A 7,682-nucleotide genomic window follows, 5' to 3' on the forward strand; every position below is an offset into this window, starting at 1 on the left:
ATTATTATCATTTTGAACCTAATAGACATGGAAATTTAAATACAATAAAAGTCTGATATACATTTTAGAGACTTGCTGTTTCAGTTCAGGACCCTCAGGAGATCATTGGCATCAATCTAATCAACGACAGAACCCATTGTTGCTTATTCCGATGTGAAGTGCACTTATTTTGTTTATTTGGAACCACACACTGCTATTATAGACACAACAATTACAGTGTTATTGAAAACATTGAGTTTGTTTGTATTGTGTTTCATGTACTTATTTAAATATGTGCAGTTTGAATAAATCAATGTACTATACCCTTCATTTGCACTGCAAAGAGTTTTCTGGGTAAATAGTATGGAAAGACCTTGCTCATACAACTAAAGGTTGTTACTTTTTTTAAGACTGTCACCGTGGGAGAACTCGTTTTGTATGGAAACCGAATCAAAAGCCAAACAAAGTGATCCATTTTATCAGGAAAACAGGGCCAAAAATCTGCACAAGCAGGTTAGCCTCGGTCGACCAGACGACACTGGGTAACAGTCGCACCAAAAAAAAAAACACCGTGTACGGAGCTGCCACTCCGACGTCCCCCGCTCCTGCACTAGCTTTAACGTCGCACGACATAGACGCCTTGTAGCTCTCGCTACATGAGACAACCTCTCGCAGACCACGACCGTTGCGCCAAACACCCTGGGCCACAACCCCGACATACCAGCCAGACCAACCCCAAAGATCTTCTCGACTGCACAAACAAGCTGATGTGTCAGAGACTCAGAGTTGGATTTTGTGGCTAGTCATGAGGAAGGCGCACTATTATGAGATCTCTTTGTTGAAGACCGCTTTACTGGACCTATTCAGCTAGCTGCTTACTTGATATGCTTTATTATGAAAACATGCATCTTAACAAGTTCTGTGAAACTCTTCCTTATGCCTTTCATCAGGAAATTCGTCTGAAGGTGTTTCATTCAACCATCGGTCCAGAGAGAAATGAAGAATTATCCACCTGGCAAATCAGCATCTGGGCACACAAGATGGGTATTTTGTTATCCTTCAAGACTTTTGTTGGCGGCATATTTTGTTATATCCACCAACACGCCCAACATGGTTGTTAATGAGTTTAAGACCATGATGCAGGATGTCCAAGTGAAGGAAGAGCAGCTACGTTCTGTGAATGATTGCTTGGTATCCTTAACAAGTTCTACTGTCGAGGGTATACTGTCAAGGAGTATAATCTGATTGATGGTTGTTCTTGCAATTGATTTATGTAGCTACCGCTCATTCTAACATCAAGTGCATTGTTGGAGCTTTAGGCTTGAAACCATTTCGTAAATACTTGGTGTCTTGGTTGTTGGAGGTATATGAAACAACCCTCTCTAGGGCGGCGCTATCCATCGCTTGCGCGACAACCTCCAGGGCTGCAGCGCGAACCCCCTCTTGGCTCTCGATGACGGTAGTGGTCTGTGTATAGAAACAAATTGATCATTCTTAAGAAAACCTTATCTCTTCATCATTGTTTCTTTCTAGTCCTTTCATTCTCTGATATCCATGGAAATGTCCCAGTAATTTCCATTTCACCCCTCAGGTTATCCAAGCTTTACGGTCAGCCCTCTAGCTTACTGCATTTTACATTCTAGTCTGTATTCCTATGATATTTTGCCAGATACTACACTTTGGGGCAAAACTATCTTTTCAAGTCTAACTTGACGCTGTTAGTAGAAAAAATTGGCGAAGGTTTCATAGTAGAAAAAAATAGACTGAGTGCCATATATGGAATAAAAATTATTTGAAGGCCAAATAGAGAACCATATTTCTATCTACGGCCAAATAAGAAATCCTCTCTTCTGTTTATTTATATGTGCCCCCATCCCCCTCTTCTTGTCGTATGAACCCTAACTTCACGGATGGATGGATCTGGGCTGATGATGGATCCAACACCAAAGATACTAGCGGGTGAGTCTCAATCGAAACCATGGATCTTGAATCTTGTGTTATTAATCAAGGGGGAATTTTTAATCCATGTGCAGATCGAAGATGGTTAGCTTGGATGAACCGCCGCCAATCCTCATCGATGATGCATCCGCTGGAAGATGAGGACCTCCTACAGGAGATCCTCCTCCGTCTCCCTCCCCAGCCATCCTCCCTCCCCCGTACCTCCCTTATTTGCACACGCTGGCACCGCATCCTCTCTGACCCCAAGTTCCCCCGCCGCTTTCACAAGCACCACCAGAAACCTCCTCTTCTTGGCTTCTTTTCGGTTGTGCCCTGGGGCAGCCGCACCTTCACTCCCATCCTGGATAGGCCTGACCGCATCCCAGCAACGCGATTTGCTCTTCCACAGGGCCACGACCTCCCCCAAGACCAATGGCACTTCATGGGATGCCGCCACGGCCTCACTGTCCTAATCAATGCATGTCAGCGCCAGATCGTCATGTGGAATCCCCTCACTGGCCAACTGCGGCGTGTGACTTTTCCATAGTCGATCAGGTACAAACATGAGATATTTTGTCATGCTACGGTGCTCTGAGCTAACCCCGAAGATGGGCATGTGCACGGCGATTGCTTCTTGAGCCCTTTTAAATTGGTTATGGTCAGTGTCAGAGATAGGGAAACATTTGCTTGTCTTTATGACTCAACATCTGGTGTATGGGAAAATATTTTATCGATTGTGACTATGAGTACAGATATTTTCATAAGGCACAACATCCTGGTCAAAAATGCAATTTACTTTCATGGAGGTGAGATCCTTGCCTTTGATCTGGAAAGGCAGAGTCTTGGTGTGATTGACATGCCAAGTGATGTGGATCTTCGTGACTTTGGGACTTCTCAGCTTTTACGGATGGAAGATGGTGGACTTGGACTCGCTGTTTTGTCATTTTTAACCATTCAATTATGGCAGAGAAAGTCAGATTGTGATGGAGTTGTCAGATGGATGTTGCTGCAGAAAACCATTGAATTGGAGGATCATCTCGTTCCACGTGGAATGGGCCATGATTGCATAATTGTAATGGTACTGATAGCAGGGTATGATGAGGAGAAAATTTTGATTGTACTATCTACGACGGGTGGCAACTTCTTGCTCCAGGTTGGGTCAATGAAGATCAGAAATATTTGTAAAGGAAATCTCATAAGTGATGAGACCTTTTATCCCTACACAAATTTCTATACTACAGGTAATATCTACATTGCACAAGCAACAAATATCCTATCGGTTTTCTTTGTCTGAGTATTGTATCAATTTCTTTAGGGTCATAAAGGGGCACATGATTGTTGTCTTATTGTTCCCGTAGTTAAAAATCGAATATCTATATAAGTACAAAATTTAGTTGTTTGTTTTTTTGTCGCTCCAGTGATCTTATAGTGATGGAATTACTTAGTTTACTACTAGGATGTGTTCATTATTTCCACTAAACATTATCAATTTTAGCATATTTGTTTGCTACAAAAACTATATCAACACCACCCCAGAGATAAAATGTACCAATACTACCAGTCCTACACCATGATTTCCGGGTGTTCACATACGTAGTATGAATTAATTGACGCAACCACCTAAGGCTTATGCGCCACCAACATTTAGAACCTTCAGTTAAACGAATAGAAGGTAGTGTGACACATGTATCAAAAGTTTTCCTTTTCTCACATTTAACCCATGGACATTTCAGTTCAACTGATACCGTACACCATTTAATTTACAGTTTGAGGAACGGGTATGCTGGCGCTAGTTTCCTATCTACATAGTACACCATCTCAGCTGGCTTCACAGTCACAAAATGCACCATCAGGCAGGCAAGACAACAAGATTTTGGCGAATAAGCATGTAGGTACCTACCATGAGTACAAGACCTTGGAGAAGGATTCGGCTTGCAAAAGAATTTTTGGGCAGTTTACCATTGGTGCTCAACTATGATAATGCTTTCTCACATCCCCTATCAGATTCATACAGAATTAATGCAGTGGAATGAGCTTTTAAAAGTGTCCTGATACTTCTTTTCTGTTTTGACTGTGTATACATTGTGCCATATTACAGATGCGAGTATTTAATTCAAGAATTGATTTATACATTTTCAAGTCAGTCCAATTCTAGATTTACCATCACAATTTTTTTTGTTCTGAATTGCATTAAAGTGTGCTCTTCAAGTTTAGGATTACCATTTCCAACACCTGTGTTAAGTCAGTTTTTAAGAAAGATCACCTTGCAGATATTATAGAAAAAACACCTTACAAGTAAGATCTTCTCATGCATACCATTTTAACATCTTCCAAAAGAACACTTCAATTGCAAGTGCATAACTCTCGTACTAAGTTCAAAAATCCCTTGACCTAGACATAAAGCCAACACCGTAGGGGTGGATAAGTTGGTGGGCAACGCATGGCTAGTGTTTGTTTGTACGGGTTATGTGCAAAAGGTCTTAACCATGTCTCCTCCAAGCTCGGCCACCTTGCCATGTGCAAAAGGCCTTATGCACCTTTCTTGATGGACATGGAATATTAAATAAAAGTACAAATATATTGTACATTTTAGAGGCTTGTTGTTTCGGTTTAGGTGATCATTGGCTTCAATCTGATCGAAGCCAGAACCTCGTTACTGCTGCAACGAAAGGAATGACATTAGGTAACCCACTATGATACTATTGAGGATTCGGTTGCTTATCCCGATGTGTAGTGCATCAACACTGTTTATTTTGGAATCAAACACTGCTATAATAGACACACAAGAATTGTAGTGTTCTTGAAAAGTATTGAGCTAGTCTGTATGTTCATCAAGCTCCTGTACTTGTGTAACTGTGCACAATTTGAATTATTCTAGGTACTACCCTTGATGTGAAACTCAAAGAGTTTTTTGGGTCGGTGCTAATATATAGAAAGACACTTACAATCCAATGCTCTTACTTTGTCGTATGTATGTATCTACAATTTATCTATCCTTTAGAAAAAATGGTTGAATCATTTGGTGCATTTCAACTTTCTTCTGCATGGACTAAAATCAACGACCACACTCGACAAACCGTGGTTAGTATAAGTTGCAGAAAACAATCCAGTGTGTCAGAGTTGGAGTTTGTGGTAATCATACATGAGGAAGACACACTATTTAGAGATCTCACTGTTGAAGCCCGCTCTACCGAGGCTATTCAGCTAGCAAATGATTTGATATGCTTTATGGAAACACGCACCTTAATGATGTTCTGTGAAACTTTGTCTTGTGCCTTTCATTTGGAAATTATTCATGTGCCTTTAAACCACCGGGTCAGCAAAAAACACTATCAACCTAGGAAAAATGCATCTGTAGTTTTGGACACACATGATGGGTTTATGTCCTTCAAGACTTTTGCTCATGGAGTAACATGTTTTGTAATGTCCACCAGCATGCAAAACATGGTTTTTGCGGTGCGGGACATATAGGTGAAGGGAAAGTAGCTACGTTTCATTTATGATCTCTTCATATCGATTGCAACTGCTATTGTGGAGCGCATGCTTGCGGGCACTGTCAAGGAGGATACTACAACTGGTACAATTTGATTTTTGGTTGTTCTTGCAGTTGATTGATGTGACTACTACTCAAGCTGAGTTATAGTAATTTGATAAGTGCACTGATGGAGCTTTAGGCTTGAAAGAACTTCAGACACATTTGGGTTTTTTTTTTTTTTGCGAGGCAAAACTACTTGGTCGTTGAAGGGATGCCCTCTTGGCTCCTGACAACCACAATGGCCTATTAGAAACAAATCGATCGATTTGTAACACAAAGAGGGAGTCGATAGGAAACCTTATCATGTCGTTATTGTTTTATCTTAGTCCTTTCATTCCTTCTTATCCAAAAAATGTCCCATAATTCCCATTTCAGCCCTCCAATTATACAATTCAACCCTCTAACTCACTGCATTTTATATTCCTACACCAAGAGCAAAAACGTACTTGCAAGTCCCACTCAACACAATCAGTATCCAAAATCGATGGAAGTGCCATAGTAGTAGGAAATAAACAAACGAGTGCCATGTATATGAAAGAACAATAATTTGAGAAACACATTGGGAAATGATACTCTAATCGCAAACAGAAAAGACCATTTTACCCCTTTGTGGCATTAGTATTCTTTACATTGGAAAAAGAAAAAGAAAATCCCTCCACGTCCGCCGCTGCTCGGAGGTGCTGGCGGCGGTCGCCCTCGTCGCCGCTACCGGCGCCCGGCCGCCTTTCGCTCCGACCTCCCACCGCCCCACGCGCCTGCTCCCTCTGCCTCTTCCCCCGGCCTGCCTCGCGTCCGCCCTCTGCCCCCAACTCCCGCGCGGGGCCGATCCCGCCACCCGCAGGAGCGCGTCGCCGGCGACCGCGCCGGTGGAGCTCGGGGAGGTCGCGTCCAGGAGCAGGAGAGGCGTCCAGGAGCAGGAGAGGCGATTGCTTCTCAAGCCTGTTCAAATTGGTTTTAACCTGCGGCGGACACACAGAGGCGTTCGCTTGCCTCTATTTATCAGAGTCCGGTGTATGGGGAAATATTGTCTCCACGCCGACTACAGATGCGATTCTTCTCCTAAGGCCCAACATCCTGGCTATGACGAGGACTCAAATGTGATTGTTCTTTCTGCATACATTGGCGACTTCATGCTCCAAATTGAGTCAATGCGGCTAAGAAGATTTTCTGTAAGAAATTGACGGCATAACAAGATGCACCATTCCTACAGAAATTTCTATACTGCAGGTAATACAGCTGTACCTTTCGTGTAACAAGATCCATTCCAATCTTACTATCAGTATGTGCTTCTGTTTTATTGTGTATGCGATTAAGGGCCCACTGCTATATAAGTATAACTTGAGTTGTTCGTTTTTTAATCAGTCTGGTGATCTCATGGAAATCTGGCAATGTAATTCCTTATATCTTTGCCAGGCTAAATTAAGTCTAGAACAGAGATATAACTATAGCTATTGCTGCCTGCGCATTGCTAAACCATCATAAGTTCTTGAACAGTTGGAAACTGGCAGCATTTGCACTTGAAGAATATGGTGAAACCATCTGATATGTATAGTTGCTTGATTGCATCATTTCAAAGCTTAAAGTTTGTTATGTTTTTTCATTCAAGATACTAAACATCAATATGCCCCCTTGGAAGATAATGTTCATCTTGATTGACCTTGATGCTAATCATCAATTCATAACAGCATGTTTTCATTGTCTTTATCGGAAAATAGTACCACTCCCTCCAGTTATATTTAGGAATGGGGGGAGTAGTTCATTTAATTCGGATAGCACTTGCTATTTTTGTCACAACAATTCTTGTTGGACCCATTGGACACAGCTGGTACAAATTCTCTTTCTTTTGCTTGTAGGCAGGGGAGTTGGGTGGAAATGGTTGGATCTGAAACTCTGAGCACGTGAGATCTGCTAATGTGCTATGTTGGTTGACCAGGTGAGGTGAAAAATTATGTTTTTACCGTGTGTACTTTTTTTTGCTTGGTTACTAACTTTTTAAGATGATGTAGTGCAAGAATATGATTAATTTCTGAGCTGTTTATTTCTTTACATTTCCAAAAAAGCATACCTTTGAGTAACATACCAGATATTTCTTCATTTTCTATTCCTTGAGCCTCTAATATGGGCATGATACACCAAGTGAATCTCAAATAACTTGAAAATCTAGGAGGTTTAGTTTTTTTGCCTCTGATCGGAGACATTTGAGTCACTGACTGCAATCGTGTGTAGCAAA

At 41.6% G+C, this 7,682-nt stretch overlaps 1 long non-coding RNA gene across 1 annotated transcript in view; it reads left to right on the forward strand.

The window, feature by feature from the left end:
• The first annotated feature begins 6,153 nt into the window (after positions 1 to 6,153).
• LOC119362022 overlaps positions 6,154 to 7,682 on the forward strand; it is a 2,584-nt gene continuing 1,055 nt past the window's right edge. The window contains exons 1-2 of the long non-coding RNA XR_005173094.1: positions 6,154 to 6,679; positions 7,306 to 7,385. This is a non-coding gene — a long non-coding RNA (uncharacterized LOC119362022). The remainder of the gene's footprint in view (positions 6,680 to 7,305; positions 7,386 to 7,682) is intronic.

The sequence above is a fragment of the Triticum dicoccoides genome, chromosome 2B, assembly GCF_002162155.2.
Source record: "Triticum dicoccoides isolate Atlit2015 ecotype Zavitan chromosome 2B, WEW_v2.0, whole genome shotgun sequence".
Taxonomy (NCBI): Eukaryota; Viridiplantae; Streptophyta; class Magnoliopsida; order Poales; family Poaceae; genus Triticum; species Triticum dicoccoides.